General features: G+C 45.7%; 1 protein-coding gene across 2 annotated transcripts in view; it reads left to right on the plus strand.

Moving 5' to 3' along the window:
- The window catches only part of CHRNA4 (cholinergic receptor nicotinic alpha 4 subunit), an 84,444-nt gene that overhangs the window by 17,546 nt on the left and 47,517 nt on the right, over positions 1–19,381 (plus strand). The window lies entirely within an intron of this gene.

Genomic DNA, 19,381 nt, shown 5'->3' on the forward strand with positions numbered 1-19,381 from the left:
CCAAAGCGTTCCAAAACCAAGGCGTGCGTTCCCATAGAAAGTTATGCAAAATGGATTAATCCGTTCCAGACTTTTAAAAACAACCGCTAAAACAGCAATTTAACATAAATTTTACTATCTAACGAGACCATTGATCCACAAAATGAAAGCAATAAACAATGTACTGCAGTCACACAATCAGTTAACTGGTAGCTGAACTGGGTTCCACACAGTCACAAAAACCAAAAAGAGCTGCAAAAACAAAAACGTAAAATAAATAGCAAAAAACAGACAGACCTCAGCATAACACTCAAAATGGAAGTGTGGCACTCAGATCAGAAGCATAACACTCAAAACGGAGCATGTTCGGCTTCCAAAAATGTTCGCAAAACAGAACACTTACTTCCGGGTTTGCAGTGTTTGGGTTCCAAGTTGGTTGAGTACCAAGGCATTTGAGAACCAAGGTACCACTGTATTGGAATAGGACCTGGGAGACCAGGGTTTGAAAGAATACTCGGGCATGAGGGTCAATGGGTGACCTTTGGCCAGTCATGGACTCTCAGCTTCACAGGGTTGTTGTGGGGATTAACTGAGGAAAGGGTCAATCACCTTGAGATCCTTGGAGGGGGGAAAGGTAGGACATAAATGATGCAAGCTAACAAACAAATAAAGTAGTATGACAAGTGGGTTGCATCTATGGAGTGGGTACGCCGATGGGAACTCCTGCTCACACCAGGGCTGGTGTCTCGATGTCTCTACAGAGTCAGTGCTGACTTGGCTCTAGTCTTGTCACCAAGCATCTCTTCTGTATGTGGTGGCTCACCAGCAGAAGGTGGAGTAGAAGCAGGTGAACAAGGAGGGCTCAACCAAGTGGGAGCACAGCAGGGGCTTCAGATGGGGCTGTCATGGGTCAATCTTCCCAGGATCAGACTCTCCACCTGCCATGTCCTTCCCAGACAAGTCTGGTACCCCATGGGGCCCCAACGTGGTCCATCCCAGCCTGCTGGGTTCCTCCCTGGGGTCAACAACCTCTAACTCCTTTGTCTCCTCCCACCCTTCACCCTGGTCTGACCAGCCTCTACAGGACATTTCTGTCAGAACCTCTTTTCCTTGGCTGGAAAGTGGGGTATGGATTTTAGAGCTAAAACAAGACACTGTCAAGGAATTTCATTGATGCAGCTCCTCCGGGTACTCATTACACAGCCTTGGAGATCTGCTCTTTCCATAGCTGTCAACTTTTCCCTGTGCTGGTCCCATGGGTTACCCAAGAGGCGAGGTCCAAGTCCGGTCCGTGGTCAAAGATGCAATGTGGAGGCAGTCTGTAGTAGCTGAAGCTGGGTGTAGGGCAGGGAGTCGGGAGAAGTCAGGAACAGGCATGCAAGCAGGGAGCCAGGGCAGTTCAGGAGCTCAGGCAGGAAAGCAGGACAGGGTTCAGGCAGGAACTAGAAACCAACAATATTGCTTCTGCAACTTGGGACTGGGACTGGCCGGCTTTTATCTGTCCCAAGGCATAGGGCAGCCCCGATCCCCTGGTGACTCGCCTCTCCTGGCCTGGAGGTGAGCACTCCTCCTGTGGGAACTTAGTTCCCTCCACCTCTCTGCCCTGAGCCTCTGCAGCTCAGGAGAGGCTGGAGGGTTACCGGACCCAGAGGCAACCTCAGCTTCCCCTGACGGGGCTGAGAGTGGAGCACCTGCAGGCAATAGATCCCCCCTCACCTCAGGAGCCAGAGCAGACTCAGCTGGAGCCTGCACCTGAGGATCCAGCGCAGGTGAGGGCCCTTCAGGCTCATGCCCCACCTCCGGCTCAGCTGGTTCTGGAGGCGGGGAATCCTGTGCAGGCTGGGATCCCTCAGGTTCAGCCTCCGAGTCTGAATCCCAGGCCATCACATTCCCTTTTTTGAAAGGGAAATACCCTTATTCCAAATAGGATTCCTTGCAAGAAAAGGGAAAAGTTGTCAGCTATGTCTTTCTTGCTACAAGCCGGGTGTGCCATCCTAGAGTCACCCATGTGTTCTGCTTCACAGAAAATGGTGCAATTCACAGGGGCTCTCTATTTGAAGGGAAACTTGGTCCATAAAACTAAAGAGGGAGAGCAGGAGGCCCATCAAGACTTAGAATCATAGAATCATAGAGTTGGAAGAGACCACAAGGGCCATCGAGTCCAACCCCCTGCCAAGCAGGAAACACCATCAGAGCACTCCTGACATATGGTTGTCAAGACTCTGCTTAAAGACCTCCAAAGTAGGAGACTCCACCACACTCCTTGGTAGCAAATTCCACTGTCAAACAGCTCTTACTGTCAGGAAGTTCTTCCTAATGTTTAGGTGGAATCTTCTTTCTTGTAGTTTGGATCCATTGCTCCGTGTCCGCTTCTCTGGAGCAGTAGAAAACAACCTTTCTCCCTCCTCTATGTGACATCCTTTTATATATTTGAACATGGCTATCATATCACCCCTTAACCTCCTCTTCTCCAGGCTAAACATGCCCAGCTCCCTTAGCCGTTCCTCATAAGGCATCGTTTCCAGGCCTTTGACCATTTTGGTTGCCCTCCTCTGGACACGTTCCAGTTTATCAGTGTCCTTCTTGAACTGTGGTGCCCAGAACTGGACACAGTACTCCAGGTGAGGTCTGACCAGAGCAGAATACAGTGGCACTACACTGCAAATATATATTAGACATGCAAAGACATATATTAAAGACATATTAAAATGCAAATATATATTAGACATGCAAAGTGCATACTTATCACCTGGAAAGTAGACAGAGCAGGAACCTTAGTCACCTGCTCACAGTCTTCCCTACTATGGTGAGATGTGCTGTCTTTTGATACAAATTGTACCAACCATTTCAGAATATTCTTTTAAACGTGCTTTTGTTTTTTTATTTGCATCCCTTTGCTGTTTTTCAGCCTGGGCTCCTTTGTGAGAAAGGGCAGGAAATACATTTAATAAACTGTCATCATCTTACAGCCGAGTCTGAGTTTTGAGGGAAATGCCCATCTCCCATTTCCTCATGTCTGGGAAATCACAGTGGAAAGTCCAGACCTATCTGCGGTTTCCAGAGTTTAAGCTGCTGCTGAATAATTCAGCGGCTTGCATGGTGGTGGTACATTAACCAAGATAGACTTTCCTAAATTATGGAGAAGGGCCTCGATCGATACATATGCTTTGAAGTGCTGTCCCAGCTTAACCTCCCAAGAAGGGGGGGGGATGCAAATATATATTAGACATGCAAAGTGCATACGCGGGAGGGTTCTGCAAACTGGCTGAACCAGAGAATGATCTTGGGTGGAGATTGTGGAGGGCAGTGATCACACCTCCTTCTCCTCTCCCTGGGGATGGGGCAGAAATTCAGTTCAATTCTGCAAGTTGTTAAGAGACCCCTATTCGCCTCACAGAGCTAATTCCCAGAGTTTCCTGGGAAGCTGATTTAACTGTTAAACCACTCTGGAAATTGTAGCTCTGTGGGTGGAACAGGGGTCTCCTAACAACTCTCAACCCCCTTAACAAACTACAGTTGTCAAAGCTCATTGGAGGAAGCCATGACTGTTTAAATATTATAGTGGAACGTGACCTTAATTTTTGTTGTTGTTTTTTTGCATAATCCTCATTGCAGCTGGGTTGGGGGACTGAGGCTGACAGACAAGAATCCTGTGCAGATGGTCGATCAAATTTCAATGCTTGGCAGATCAGAATCCTCCAAGCTAAGCCCACTTAGAAGCCCCGTTCACAAGGTTCAGCCTACGTAAGTTCAGACCCCTACACAAAGACCCCTACATGACAGAACCTGCAGGAGGGGAATGGGGTAAACAAGCAAGATCTAGATTTCTCCACTATGGGTTCCAATCAGCTGCCTGCAGAGGGCTGGTAACTTGCATAAGGCAGAGGCAAGATTTGAACCAGGGTCTTCCAGCAGTCTCTAAGGCTCCTGTTGTTCTCCTGAGATATCTTAGTTGGTAGAGCAGGAGACTCTTAATCTCAGGGTCGTGGGCTTGAGCCCCACATCAGGTGAAAGATTCCTGGTCTGCAGAAGGTTGGGCTAGATGAGACTTTTGGTCCCTTCCAAGTCTACAATTCTATGATTCTATATACAACAATAATAATAAATTATTTATACCCCACCCATCTGGCTGGGTTTCCCCAGCCACTCTGGGCGGCTTCCAACTGAATATTAAAAACAATACAGTGTCAGACATTAAAAACTTCCCTAAACAGGGCCGCCTTCAGTTGTCTTTGAAAAGTAAAATAGTTTGTTTATTGCCTTGACATCTGCTGGGATGGCGTTCCACAGGGCAGGTGCCACTACCAAGAAGGCCCTCTGCCTGGTTCCCTGGAACCTCACTTCTCGCAGTGAGGGAACCGCCGGAAGGCCCTCGGCGCTGGACCTCAGTGTCCGGGCTGGATGACAGGGGTGGAGACGCTCTTTCAGGTATACAGGACCGAGGCCATTTAGGGCTTTAAAGGTCAGTACCAACACTTTGAATTGTGCTCGGAAACGTACTGGGAGCCATTGATTCACCACACACATCTACACACCTACTTGGCTGTAGGTCTCATTGAACTGAGTGGGTGGAAACATGGAGGATTATATTGCAAGCCACTGTTCTACAGCAGCTCTTAACACTGTGCTGAATTTCACAGGAAACTGAATGCACCGTGTTTCAGTCCTCCAGTACCAGCAAGTTCTAGCTAGAAAGGTTGTTCTTTTCTCTCATATCTCCCCCCACCCCCGTCTTGCCGTGTGTTTCACATGCTAAGCATGTAGAAATGTAATTTGTGAGCCATTGACATTCCAAAGAGCTCTCCAGCTCACAATAAGAAATCACTCTGGATGAACTAATTTAATTGTTTTAGTAAATTGCCTTGGACATACAGCAAATGCTGGGCTTGGAAAAAATAATAATGAATCAATAAACTGCAGAAGTGGCAATGTCTGTGATCAGAGATAATGGCCCTGATTCAGCTAAAGTTCAACGCGACTACACCCCTTAGAAAGCAAGTTAGGCCTTATCTGCACTGCCAATTTTGAAGCAGTGTCATAACCTTTGAAATAGCCATGGCTTCCCACAAAGTATCCTGGGAAGTGTCGTTTGTTAAGGGGTGACCTCTATTCTGCCCACAGAGCTACAATTTTCAGAATGGTTGAATAGTCAACACTGCTTTCCAGGGAACACTGGAAACCATAGCTCTGTGAGAAGAATAGGTTTCCCACAAACCAAGGAAACAGGCAACCCCTTGAAATGTAGGTGGGTTCCCATGAGGAAGTGTGAGAACAGTAAGAACCTTTACATAACCGGATAACAGGGGCAATGTTGTTGTTGTTTAGTCGTTTAGTTATGTCCGACTCTTCGTGACCCCATGGACCAGAGCATACCAGGCACTCCTGTCTTCCACTGCCTCCCACAGTTTGGTCAAACTCATGCTGGTAGCTTCGAGAACACTGTCCAACCATCTCGTCCTCTGTCATCCCCTTCTCCTTGTGCCCTCAATCTTTCCCAACATCAGGGTCTTTTCCAGGGAGTTTTCTCTTCTCATGAGGTGGCCAAAGTATTGGAGCCTCAGCTTCACGATCTGAACAGGGGCAAAGCAACTGCTGTTTATATACATTTCTGAAGGCCTGGGCCATTCCCACTCCCAACGTGATTGGCTGTCTAAACTTCCAAGATGTGAATCATGACTTAGAGTTCAAGGGCCAATGGCAAAGGCCCAAATGTTCTGTGATTGGATATCATGTATCAAATCAGAACACAGAAGCTCAGAATCCTTAGTCCAGACTCAAGCTCAGGCAAACACAGACCACTGAATACATAACGCCCCTCACACTAAAAGCAACAGTCCCTTAAGCAACAGAAAAGCCATAAGAAACACCTTCATTTTTAAAAAAAAAAGAGGGAGAAAGGGATCTTAATGGACACCATGGGGGGGTGTCTCATAGCATCCTGGTGCCCATGACACTACACTAGGGACCCCAGATGGAGAGTCATTCCAGGGAATTCTGAGGAAGACAAAATCTTGGCCACTAGCCCACAGAAAGTACCGATAGAATTTTGCCCCTGCCTTCAGAATTCTTTATTTTATTTATTTTTCATTCAAAATTAAAACAAAACATATTTTCCAGAAACATCCTTATTTCCCCTCCATTTTTCCTCCCTCCCCTCCCTCCCCCCCACAGAACCCACCCACCCCCACCCCACAACTTCCCTCAGTTCCAGTCTTTGATTTCTCTAAAAATGCTGTTTTGTGCATGTTACACAGTTGTATAGTTTCTCAAACTATTTAGCTGATTATTATCAATAAAAAGTTTGTGAATGTTTATTCAAAGCCAGCCAAGGAGTCCAGTTCGCTTTGTTGCGTCTTCAAATACTTTGTAAAGGGTTCCCATTCATCTTTAAAGTCACAGTTATCCTTGTCCCGTAGCTTATATGTCAGTTTTGCCAGTTCTGCATAGTCCATCAATTTTTCTTGCCATGATTCTTTAGTTGGGGTTTCTTCAGTCTTCCATCCTTGTGCTATTAAAACTCTCGCAGCCGTTGTCGCATACATGAAGATGTTTTTCAGCTTTTTTGGCAAATCTTTCCCTACAATCCCCAATAAAAATGCTTCAGGTTTTTTAACAAATGTTAAATGGAACATTTTCTTCAGTTTGTTGTATATAATTTGCCCCTGCCCTCAAAATTCACCACACTTCAAAGTTGCAGAAGAGTAGAGCAAGTTTCACGTTCCTCTTTTGCTTTGAACTCACCCAAAATTAGTCTAAAAGTTCTTCACCGATTGCTATAAACTTGCCAGATGGTGCCTTTTGCAGCAGGGTTAACAATCCCCATTTTCAGCGCCCCAGATACACCAGGTAGTGTGGTTGCTGACTTTGAGCCAGACATCCTGGAGAGTGAAGTCAAATGGGCCTTAGGAAGCACTGCTAATAACAAGGCCAGTGGAAGTGATGGTATTCCAGCTGAACTATTTAAAATTTTAAAAGATGGTGCTGCACTCAATATGCCAGCAAGTTTGGAAAACTCAGCAGTGGCCAGAGGATTGGAGAAGATCAGTCTACATCCCAATCCCAAAGAAGGGCAGTGCCAAAGAATGCTCCAACTACCGCACAATTGCACTCATTTCACACACTAGCAAGGTTATGCTTAAAATTCTACAAGGCAGGCTTAAGTATGTGGACCGAGAACTCCCAGAAGTGCAAGCTGGATTTCGAAGAGGCAGAGGAACCAGAGACCAAATTGCAAACATGCGCTGGATTATGGAGAAAGCTGGAGAGTTCCAGAAAGACATCTACTTCTGCTTCATTGACTATGCAAAAGCCTTTGACTGCATCAACCACAGCAAACTATGGCAAGTTCTTAAAGAAATGGGAGTGCCTGATCACCTAATCTGTCTCCTGAGAAATCTCTACGTGGGACAAGAAGCTACAGTTATGGAACAACTGATTGGTTCAAAATTGGGAAAGGAATACGACAAGGCTGTATGTTGTCTCCCTGTTTATTTAACTTATATGCAGAATTCATCATGCAAAAGGCTGGACTGGATGAATTCCAAAATGGAATTAAGATTGCCGGAAGAAACATCAACAATCTCAGATATGCAGATGACACAACCTTGATGGCAGAAAGTGAGGAGGAATTAAAGAACCTTTTAATGAGGCTGAAAGAGGAGAGTGCAAAATATGGTCTGAAGCTCAACATCAAAAAAATTAAGATCATGGCCACTGGTCCCACCACCTCCTGGCAAATAGAAGGGGAAGAAATGGAGGCAGTGAGAGATTTTACTTTCTTGGTCTCTGTGATCACTACAGATGGTGACAGCAGTCACGAAATTAAAAGACGCCTACTTCTTGGGAGAAAAGCAATGACAAACCTAGACAGCATCTTTAAAAGCAGAGACATCACCTTACTGACAAAGTAAGTTAAAGTTAAATCTATGGTTTTCCCAGTAGTGATGTATGGAAGTGAGAGCTGGACCATAAAGAAGGCTGATTGCCAAAGAATTGATGCTTTTGAATTATGGTGCTGGAGGAGACTCTTGAAAGTCCCATGGACTGCAAGAAGATCAAACCTCTCCATTCTGAAGGAAATCAGCCCTGAGTGCTCACTGGAAGGACAGATCCTGAAGCTGAGGCTCCTATACTTTGGCCACCTCATGAGAAGAGAAGAGTCCCTGGAAAAGACCCTGATGTTGGGAAAGATGGAGGGCTCAAGGAGAAGGAGAAGACAGAGGATGAGATGGTTGGACAGTGTTATCGAAGCTGCCAGCATGAATTTGACCAAACTGCGGGAGGCAGTGGAAGACAGGAGTGCCTGGCGTGCTCTGGTCCATGGGGTCATGAAGAGTCGGACATGACTAAACGACTAAACAACAACAACATGGAGCCGTACTAGTCAAAGACCTTCGTTGCTCTGTTCACAGATCTCTTTTGCAACCCATCGTTCGGCTCTGGCTTAGAGGCATTTTGGGCTGTTTGAAATAGTGCTGGGATTAGCCCTCATTCTAAATCCTTGTTCGATCCAAGCATATTAGAACACCTCTGGCTGTGTTTGGATGTTAGGGATCACAGCAGTGGCTGTTTGACACAGCGGTAGCCAGCAAAGGACAGAGGGGTGCCCTTAGCTGAGAAAGTGCCAGTCTTTAGGAGTCTGAATTAATTCAGTTCTCAAGTTAATGGGGGAGCAGCCTAGTTTTGAATGAGTTGTTTGTACATGACCTCCTTTGCAGGTTGGCTGGAAAAAGAGGAGAGAAAATATAAAACCTTTGTTACTCATGCAGGCCTTTAAATGAGATTACCCCAAGGTCGATTTGTTGTGCAGCTCTTTCTGCCGGGATCAGAAGGGCACTGGGGGCTCACACTCCCTACATCAACACTGGGAGAGGGGAATAAATTAAGTCCACTCTCAGTTAAAGGCATACCTGCATAATTTGCACTTTCTGTTTTTTTATTATTAAATATTTATTAAGAATTTTCCATTTTAAAAAGCCAAAAAGAAAAAAAGAAAAAGAAAAAATTAAAAACATGTACAGTTTGCAATCCTTATTTTCTATAACATATTTCCCTGACTTCCCCACACCTCCCCTTCTTATATTCCAATTCAAATTATAAATTCAACAAGTTCGTATCCCCAGTTTTTAACCTTTTTATACTTAAGTCATTTTAAGAAACTAATTTTACCTTATAAACCTCAAAATTTATACCTCAATACTCATTCTTAAATCCTTATTTCTAAAGTCGACCCCGATTCCCTTCCACGAATTCCCCACTTTTCATACTGATAACAAAACAGAGTAAAAGAAAAAGACAAATTATAATTATACACCCTTTGGATCCCCAAACCCCACCCCATCCCCTTTCCTGGTTTCAATCCCCAACAAATGTCCATCAGTCTTAATCTGCTGTCAGCCTGGAGATCATAATTTGCACTTTCTGAAACAGTGTTCAAACTGAAACATTGCAAAGTTTCAAAATTCGCATTTCTCAGAATTCTCAAGACAAGCAATTTTGTGTAAGAATGCTTATGCCAATGAAAACAATATACAAAAATACATTACGATAAGCAAAACTGCATACAGTTAAATACAGGATAAATTTGCACTAAAAAGGCTGCTAAATTGTCATGGGGACTTGTTTGGTTTTGAACAACTTGGAAGCTGATGTGGAAATATGGAGAAGTGAATTCAAGAGTGGGAGAATGAGAAAGTACTAGAAGCTGAAATTGACAGGTTTCCCTACCCCCTACGAGGCAAATACTGCAAGCCCCATATGCTTCTCCAGCTTGGACAAAATGTGAGCCATAAGAAAAAGAGAATCATTTCCAACCTTACCCGTTTCTCCTGGGCAATCACTTTCCCCCGCCTTTGAATTACACTTTCCCAGTGGGCGGCTTAAGCACCTGTCTGGCAAGTGGTGGAAATCGGAAACAAAGGGAAGGAAGAGAGATTGAAAGAGGTGGGTGACAGACCCTACAAGTGTCCTTATTTTTCAGGGACAGTCCCAGATTTACAGAAGCCACCCCTGTTTCTGATTTGATCCACAAATGTCCTCCTTTTCCTTAAAAGGTAAGGGGACCCCTGACCATTAGGTCCAATCATGAACAACTCTGGGGTTGCGGCGCTCATCTCACTTTATTGGTCGAGGGAGCCGGCATACAGCTTCCGAGTCATGTGGCCAGCATGACTAAGCCGCTTCTGGCAAACCAGAGCAGCACACGGAAACGCCATTTACCTTCCCGCCAGAGCAGTACCTATTTATCTACTTGTACTTGGCATGCTTTTGAACTGCTAGGTTGGCAGGAACAGGGACCGAGCAACAGGAGCTCACCCCGTTGCGGGGATTCAAACCGCCAATCTTCTGATCAGCAAGCCCAAGGCTCTGTGATTTTCCTTAGGATGTCCCTATTTTCATTGGAGAATAGTTGGAGGGTATGGAGTTATCTGACCTCTGAGCTATCTGAAGGCAGCCCTATATAGGGAAGTTATTTAAAAAATGTTTATTGTTTTATAATGTTGACCACAGCAACACAGCAGCCCAGGACCCACATACCTACAGGACCGCCTCTCCTGGTATGCCCCGCGGAGGACCTTATGGTTCACAAATGACAAAATTTTGGCGGTCCAAAGTCGCAAGGTGGTTAAATTGGTCTCAAGTAAGGCCAGGGCCTTTTCAGTACTGGCCCCAACTTGGTGGAACGCTCTGTCACAAGAGACTAGGGCCCTGCGGGACTTGACATCTTTCTGCAGGGCCTGCAAGACAGAGCTGTTCCGCCTAGCCTTTGGTTTGGACTCAGTCTGACCCTTATGTTTTCCCCTCCCCTTACGGTTTTGATATATGGGCTACTTTTAAAATGAGGTTGCATTTTAAATTACATTTTAACCTGTATTTTAAATTGCCCCCCCCATTATGTTTGTACTGTAATTTTACTGGTGTTAGCTGCCCTGAGCCCGGCTCTGGCCGGGGAGGGCATGGTAAAAATAAAATTTATTTATTACTATCATTATATATGTTGGAAGCCACCCAGAGTGGCTGGGGCAACCCAGTCAGATGGACAGGGTATAAATAATAAAATTATTATTATTATTATTATTATTATTATTATTATTATTATTATTATTATTATTATTATTATTATTATTGAATAAGACATCCCAATTTTCATTGGAGCAATGTTGGAGGGTATGGGTTGAGCACAGCAGACTCATTCTGAAGTGATTGGAGAACAGAGAGAGAGAGAAAGAAAGAGAGAGAGAGAGAACGAGAGGAAAATATGGAGACTGTACCCTTGCCCTTCAATGTCTGTGATGAGAAGCAAGCATATAAAAAAAAGAGGTAGGGGTGATAATGGTTTCTCCCCAAGCGTTCAGCACATGCTTTTATCCAAGATTTGTCTGAGAGTCTGGAAGTGAAAATATTACTACTTAGAACCATTTCACACCATAGGTTTCCTCTGAGAGGGAAGTGTGATTCTGGCTAAACAAATAAGCAGCAGACATTATGTTTGTCTGTGGACTGCTGGCTTATGAGCCTGGCTTCGGTCTGGCTGCGTCCAGCAGGCATATAATAAAGGCTCGCAGCCATGTAGAGATGGGGGAGGAATCTGATTTAGTTCACGTTCAAAGGCAAACCTACCTAATTTGCAGTTTCTGAAACAATACGAGAAGTGAAACACAGCTGTCCTTTGAAAATTGGAAATTCCCTGACTTCTGCAGCGTAGTTCTCCAGTGATGTAATGGGTACAAATAGACATGTACTGAGGCAGACCAAAACAATAGAATCATAGGATTGTAGAGTCTAAACTAAAGCATCCATGACAAATGCATTATAGTAGGGGAAACTGCTTTGCAAAAAAAAATGTGTGCCTTAGGCAAAACTGAATGTAAACCTCTGCGTTATCAGGAGAATTTTGCACTGAAATGCAGGTGAATTTCCACAACAAACTTTTATTTATTTAGTTAAAATCACACACTGGTGTGGAAATGATTTAAGAACTGAACCTCAGATGGGAAAAACAGAAACTGAAATGGACAAGAGTTGACCGTCTGTAAAGGTTTTATTAAGAAGGATGCTGTGGTATCTGAGCCTTAAAGAAGAAGAATCAGTAACCTCAGGAGATGCCCCTCATTTCAGGGAAGTTTTGACTCGGGGAGAGAAGAATGGAAAAAGCTGCCATTAAGCACACAGGGTCTAAGAACAGTTACAGATAGGTAGCCGTGTTGGTCTGCCATAGTCAAAATAAAAAAAATTCCTTCCAGTAGCACCTTAAAGACCAACTAAGTTAGTTCTTGGTATGAGCTTTCGTGTGCATGCACACTTCTTCAGATACACTGAAACAGAAGTTGCCAGACCCTTCTATATAGTGAGAAGGTGGGGAGGGGTATTACTCAGAAGGGTGGTGGGAATGGGAGATTGGCAGATAGCTGAGATGAGCCTGTTGACGACTCTTAACGACTGCAATAGGTCTTACAGGGAAAGGCAAGGGGTGAGAAGGTGAAAAATGGCTTAGTCGTGTATAATGTGATAAGGGTCTAAGAAGCAAGTTTTAGAAGCAGGGATGGCATGTCGCCTTTTGCTGCCTGAGGCAAAATGGGAAGGTGCCAGACCCGCAAAGCCTCACTTATCAGGGTCATGCAGCTGTGGCGGCTTCCAGAGACATCTCACCAGAAGCCAACCCCACAGCTGTGGCTGCCACACAACCCTGGCAGTGGTGGTACCTCAGAGGTACCGCCCCGCAGGATTCTCCTGCCCGAGTTGAGCTGCTTCATTCCCCCTCATGGGCAGCCTGGTCCTGGTCAGAAGGAAAAGGGTAGAGAAAGAAAATTGATTTAGAACATGCAACTGAAGATGAAAGGGGGAGATGGCGTCACTATTCTTAGTCGTGGGGCTGCTTCACAGACATTTGTGCGTTCAGTGAATGGTTTGTCATGAGTATAACCACACTGAGAGGGCTTTCTCACATCCTCAGAAAAGGCATTGCTTTTCAGAGCAGTGGGTGCACCCATCAGTCATTCCATGTCAAGCAATGAAGTGGTTGTGTGCATGTAGTAGGGGTGACGTTAGATGCCCTTTGCAAATGCATGGCTGGAGATGTCAGGTTAAGGGACAGCCATGGTGTAGTCTGGAGTCCACAACTTGCCAGTTCATAGATCTCAGCTGCCGGGGCATATTTTGAATTGTTGATATCATCGCATTGTGGGACTACAATGTTTTCATAGTATAAATCTGTCAAGATTAAAAATAAAATAAAATAGTGGAAGGCAGGGTGAATGAATACAGGCAGACCCTCCAAGTGTCCCTAGTTTCCAGGGACAGTCCTGCGTTTACAAAAGCTGTCCCGGTTTCTGATTTGATCCCAGAATGTCCCGCTTTTCCTTAGGACGCCCCTCTTTCATCGGAGAAATGTTTGGGGTGTCTGGTACGGTAAAGGGACCCCTGACCATTAGGTCCAGTCGTGACCGACTCTGGGGTTGCAGCGCTCATCTCGCTTTATTGGCCGAGGAAGCCGGCATACAGCTTCCGGGTCATGTGGCCAGCATGACTAAGCTGCTTCTGGCGAACCAGAGCAGCGCACGGAAATGCCGTTTACCTTTTCACCAGAGTGGTACCTATTTATCTACTTGCACTTTGTGCTTTCAGACTGCTAGGCTGGGAGGAGCAGGGACTGAGCAACGGGAGCTCACCCCGTCACGGGGATTTGAACTGCCGACCTTCTGATTGGCAAGCCCGAGGCTCTGTGGTTTAACCCACAGCGCCACCCGTGTCCCTGGGGTGTGTGGTAGAATGTCCCTATTTTCATTGTAAAAATGTTGGATGGCATGGAGTTATGTTGGGGCAGCCCAGTCAGATGGATGGGGTATAAATAAAATATTAACATTATCATTATTGAATAGGATACCCCTATTTTCATCAGAGAAATGTTGGAGGGTATTACAGGTGGAGTGGAAACTTCAACAATAGCATGCTGTTTGTCTGGGGAATAGCATGCTGTTTGTCTAGGTGGGCTTCTAACATCAGCTATGATGTTAAAATAGCATGCCCCTATTTTCCTCTATGGCAGGGGTCAGTAACCTAAGGTCCATGGGGCACAAGCGGCCCATGAGGGTCATTTAACCGGCCCATGGACCCCTGCCGCCTGCTCAGTCGGCTGCTGTGCGCCGCACTAAACCAGCAGAGTGGGGACCGCCTTCTGCGACTCTGGCCGGCTTCCCATTGGCTGCAGGAAGCTGCACATTGGCTGCATGAAGCTGCGCACGCCTCCTCCGTGCTGGAGGGAGCACCAGAATTAGTGTTTGCACATGTGTGTGTGCGTCTGCGGGACCATGAACCAGCCCAAGCCACAAAAACTTTGCCAAGCCCTGCTCTATGGCATGTTAAAGGGTATGTGTCGTTTGTTACAATGGTTCAGTCTAAAAAGCCTCAGTGGATCCTGGAGATTTAACCTCCAGTGTCAACTCCCATTGGGCTCTTGTGTCACCTGACAATGCTAGCCATGCTTATCGGATAACAAGGCTACAATACTCCCTACTGGAAGGTATCCATGGCTTTCAGTTTGGCAGATGTCCCTGGTTGTTCGGGGATCAATCACCAGAGTCCAGCTGTCATCGTCTCCTATTTGAGAGCCCTCTCCAGCGCCATGGATCTAAATTTATGATTGTCCCATAAAAACTTGCATTCAGCAGCCACAATAATATAGCCTGAGTACTAACTGCTTCCTTGGACCTGTCAGCCCAATTTTCTCTCTTATTAATTCTAGACAAGGCTAGAGAGATAATTGTGTGCTCACCAACAGAGTTATACCTCAAGGGGTATCATCAGATATACATTGGACATGGTGCTTAGCCCGCAGTTTGAACTGGAGTTGAAATGAACTCACTGCCGACATCTCCTCTGCAAACCTTTGGGTGTGGAACGTTCTCAAGTTGTTCTTTCAATGGTCAAATGTTCTCCAAAGTTTGGACATCTATATTGGACCTCCCTAATGCAATTTAATTATTAATCTGATACATTGCAGGATTTGATGGTTGCCAAGCCATAGTTAGTGGATGGCAATATGGAGTGGTAGATTAGACCACTGTAAATATATTACAGCAGGTTTGATATAACATTTATGAAAGTATATAATTGGAAATTAGGAGAAATGAGAGGGAAAACAAGGGATTCGGAAAAATGAAATAAGATACAAGAAATCAGGGGGAGAAAATTGGAATCCAGGGGAGGGGTGGGCGGAAGCCTATATTGTATTTTTGGAAAAGTATTCAGTTTTAAAATATTGTGATTATAAAATTTGAAAATAAAATATAAAAACAAACAAACAAACAAACAAAAAAGGAGCTGCCAATTTTTGTCCTCCAAATCCCTATTTAAAATCCTCAGATGAATAACTTTGGTCTGCCCCCGCCCAAACTTCATCTCCTAATCATACCTGCAACTGTCCCTTCCCAGCTGATTTTTTTAAAAAAACAAATCAAGGCTGATTTTGTATAGCTGATCTGGCCCCCTCCCAAAGTATCTTCCCCACTTAAAACAAATGGAAGGAAATGGGGAGGAGAGCATTGTCAGGAGACCAGCGAAATGCCAAGAGTAAAGAATTAATCTGCCTCTTTATAGGGAGTTAATGGACCATTTGGATACAGGATAAAGATCACACTATTCCAATACCAATCAAGATAAATTTATTGGGGTGAAACTAAAAGCACAGTATATTGGCTTAGCACCTTATGCAGCTATCCTGCCGGAGGGAAATAACAGGAAATGTTATTTCTTTGTTTTGAACGTGTACTTAAACGAATAAAGGAGGTGGGGACCTGAATAGAAAGATAGGAACCTGCTTTACACGGAGCCAGACAATTGGTCCATCTATCTCAGTGCAGTGGTACCCTGGTTCTCAAACTTTATCCGTTCCAAAACCAAAGCGTTCCAAAACAAGGCGTGCTTTCTTATAGAAAGTAATGCAAAATGGATTAATCCGTTCCAGACTTTCAAAAACAACCCCTAAAACAGCAATTTAACATGAATTTTACTATCTAACGAGACCACTGATCCTTAAAATAAACTCAATAAACAATGTACTGCAGTCATACAATCAATCCACCAGTAGATGAACTGGGTTCCACACAGTCACAAAAACAAAACAAAAAGAGCCGCGAAAACTAAAACGCAAAATAAATAGCAAAAACAGACAGACCTCAGCATAACACTCAAAATGGAAAAGTGTGGCACTCAAAATGGAAGCATAACACTCAAAATGGAGCACATTCAGTTTCCAAAAAAAGTTTGCAAACTGGAACACTTGCTTCCAGGTTTGCAGTGTTTGGGTTCCAAGTTGTCTGAGTACCAAGGTACCACTGTACAGTATTGTCTCCTCCTCCTCCTCCTCCTCCTCCTCCTCCTCCTCTTCTTCTTCTTCTTCTTCTTCTTCTTCTTCTTCTTCCTTGATCACTCGTAGCCGAGTAATAATAAATAATAATAATAATAAATTTTATTTATATCCCGCCCTCCCCAGCCGAAGCCGGGCTCAGGGCGGCTAACAACAATCAAATAATCAGTCAAATAATCACACAATCTAAAAATATTTCATTATAAAAATTAATTAAATCAAATTGATGGCAACCAATTAAGCAAAATTCTGTGCAGGTTGCCAGAGGAGGGAGTCAGGCTGCGCCCTGACCAAAAGCCTGGCGGAACAACTCTGTCTTGCAGGCCCTGCGGAAAGATGTCAGGTCCCGCAGGGCCCTAGTCTCTTGTGACAGAGCATTCCACCAGTTTGGAGCCGCAGCCGAGAAGGCCCTGGCTCTAGTTGAGGCCAGCCTAACCTCTCTGAGGCCTGGGACCTTGAGGATGTTATTATTTGCAGACCGTAGGTTTCTCTGTGGGGCATACCAGGAGAGGCGGTCCCGTAGGTACGAGGGTCCTAGGCCGTATAGGGCTTTAAAGGTTAAAACCAGCACCTTAAACCTGATCCTGTACTCCACCGGGAGCCAGTGCAGCTGGTATAATACCGGATGAATGTGCTCTCGCAGCGAAGACCCCATAAGGAGTCTCGCCGCGGCATTCTGCACCCGCTGGAGTTTCTGGGTCAGTCTCAAGGGCAGCCCCACGTAGAGCGAGTTACAATAATCCAGTCTGGAGGTGACCGTCGCATGGATCACAGTGGCTAGGTCAGGACGAGAGAGATAAGGGGCCAACTGCTTAGCTTGGCGGAGATGAAAAAATGCCGCCTTTGTTATAGCTGTAATCTGCGCCTCCATAGAGAGGGAGGTATCGAAGATTACACCCAGACTCTTAATGGCCGGTGCTGGCACTAATTGCACCCCCGCAAGAGATGGGAGTTGCCCCCTCAATCCCATATCGTCCCGCCCCAGCCAGAGGACCTCTGTCTTCGAAGGATTTAACTTCAACCGGCTCCCACGTAACCATCCAGCCACAGCTTCCAGACATCTGGTCAGTGTGTCTGGGGCCGAGTCAGGATGGCCATCCATCAACAGATAGAGTTGGGTGTCATCAGCATACTGATGGCAACCCAGCCCAAAACTCCGGACAAGCTGGGCGAGGGGGCGCATAAAGATGTTAAAAAGCATCGGGGAGAGAATTGCACCCTGAGGCACTCCACACACCAAGGAGTGGCGTGATGACAATTCCCCCCCAAGCGCCACCCTCTGTCCCCGACCAGAGAGAAACGAGCGCAGCCATTGAAGGACTGTGCCCTGGATCCCCACGTCGGCAAGGCGGTGGTCCAGGAGTTCGTGATCGACCATGTCAAAGGCTGCTGACAGATCTAGAAGAATCAGCAGCCCCGACCCGCCTCGATCCAGCTGCCTGCGGAGATCATCTGTTAGGGCGACTGTCCTAAGATTGTCTTCCATAAACACAGTTTTAATAATGAGTCCATAAATGACTGTGGAGGCCAATTCTGGATCCACACGTCCTTCCACAGTGGGGACAGAGGTTTCCAGGCGGGAGTTGATCATGGTGAGGATTTGCCAAGCATGCTTTACTCTTAGCGCATTTCTCCCTTTTTGTCCTGAGTTTGAGGGTCTTCAAAGCCCATGACACCTTTGCTGAAGGCTGTTCTCCAACTGGAGTGCTCACAGGCCAGTGTTTCCCAATTGTCAGTGTTTATACTACATTTTTTAAATTTGCCTTGAGAGAGTCTTTAAATCTCTTTTGTTGACCACCAGCATTACACTTTCCACTTTTAAGTTCGGAATAGAGTAGTTGCTTTGGAATACATTCATCAGGCATTCACACAACATGACCAGTCCAACAAGGTTGATGTTGACTTACTTACTTCCTGGTTTGAGTACCAAGGTACCATGGTTTGTCTACACTGGTTGGCAGTGACTTCCTAGGCAGCGGTTCTCAACCTGTGGGTCCCCAGATGTTGTTGGACTACAACTCCCATCATCCCTGAGCTCTGACCTTGCTAGGTAGGGATGATGGGAGTTGTAGTTCAACAACATCTGGGGACCCACAGGTTGAGAAGGCCTGCTCTAGGGTTTCAGGCAGGGTTACCTTCTACATGCAAAGCAGGAGCCTAACCACTGAGCTACAGACCCTTCCCTCTGAATACATGCGGAGGGGGGGATTCAAGCAGGGCTGGTGTCAGAAGTCAGCAACACCCGGCACTTTCCCAGGCCCACACCCCAGAAGGGACCCCACTGCTGACCCCGAGTCACTGAGCCCTCCTCCTTGTGGCCACTGCCCTGTTGATGCTCCCTGTGAGCAGCAGTGACAAGAGGGGATAGACGGCAACAGCCATCTTCTGCCCTCTCAACGGGCAGGCTAGGGTCGGAGGGAGGGAAGCAGCACACAGTTAAACAATGGAACTCATTCCCACAAGAGATGGCAATTGTAGAGTTGGAAGGGACCTGAAGGATCATCTATTGCAACCCCATGCAATGCAGGAACGCAGGAAGAGAGAGCTATTGATGGATACTAAGCACAATGACTATGCTCTGGCACCGCACTTGGAGGTCACAATGATTCCGAATACGAATTGTTGGAAACCACAGGAGAGGAGAGTGCTTTTGTGCTCAGGTCCTGTTTGCTCAGCCTCATGACCAATAAATGGGTGGATAATAATAATAATAATAATAATAATAATAATAATAATAATAATAATAATAATTTATTATTTATACCCCACCCATCGGGCTGGGCTTCCCCAGCCACTCTGGCCGGCTTCCAGCAAAATATTAAAATACCGTAATGCACCAAACATTAAAAGCTTCCCTAAACAGGGCTGCCTTCAGATGTCGTCTAAAAGTCTGGTAGTTGTTTTTCTCTTTGACATCTGGTGGGAGGGCGTTCCACAAGGCGGGCACCACTACTGAGAAGGCCCTCTGCCTGGTTCCCTGTAACTTGGCTTCTCGCAGTGAGAGAACCGCCAGAAGGCCCTCGGTGCTGGACCTCAGCG

This window comes from Podarcis bocagei, assembly GCF_964188305.1.
Source record: "Podarcis bocagei genome assembly, chromosome: 5".
Classification (NCBI taxonomy): domain Eukaryota; kingdom Metazoa; phylum Chordata; class Lepidosauria; order Squamata; family Lacertidae; genus Podarcis; species Podarcis bocagei.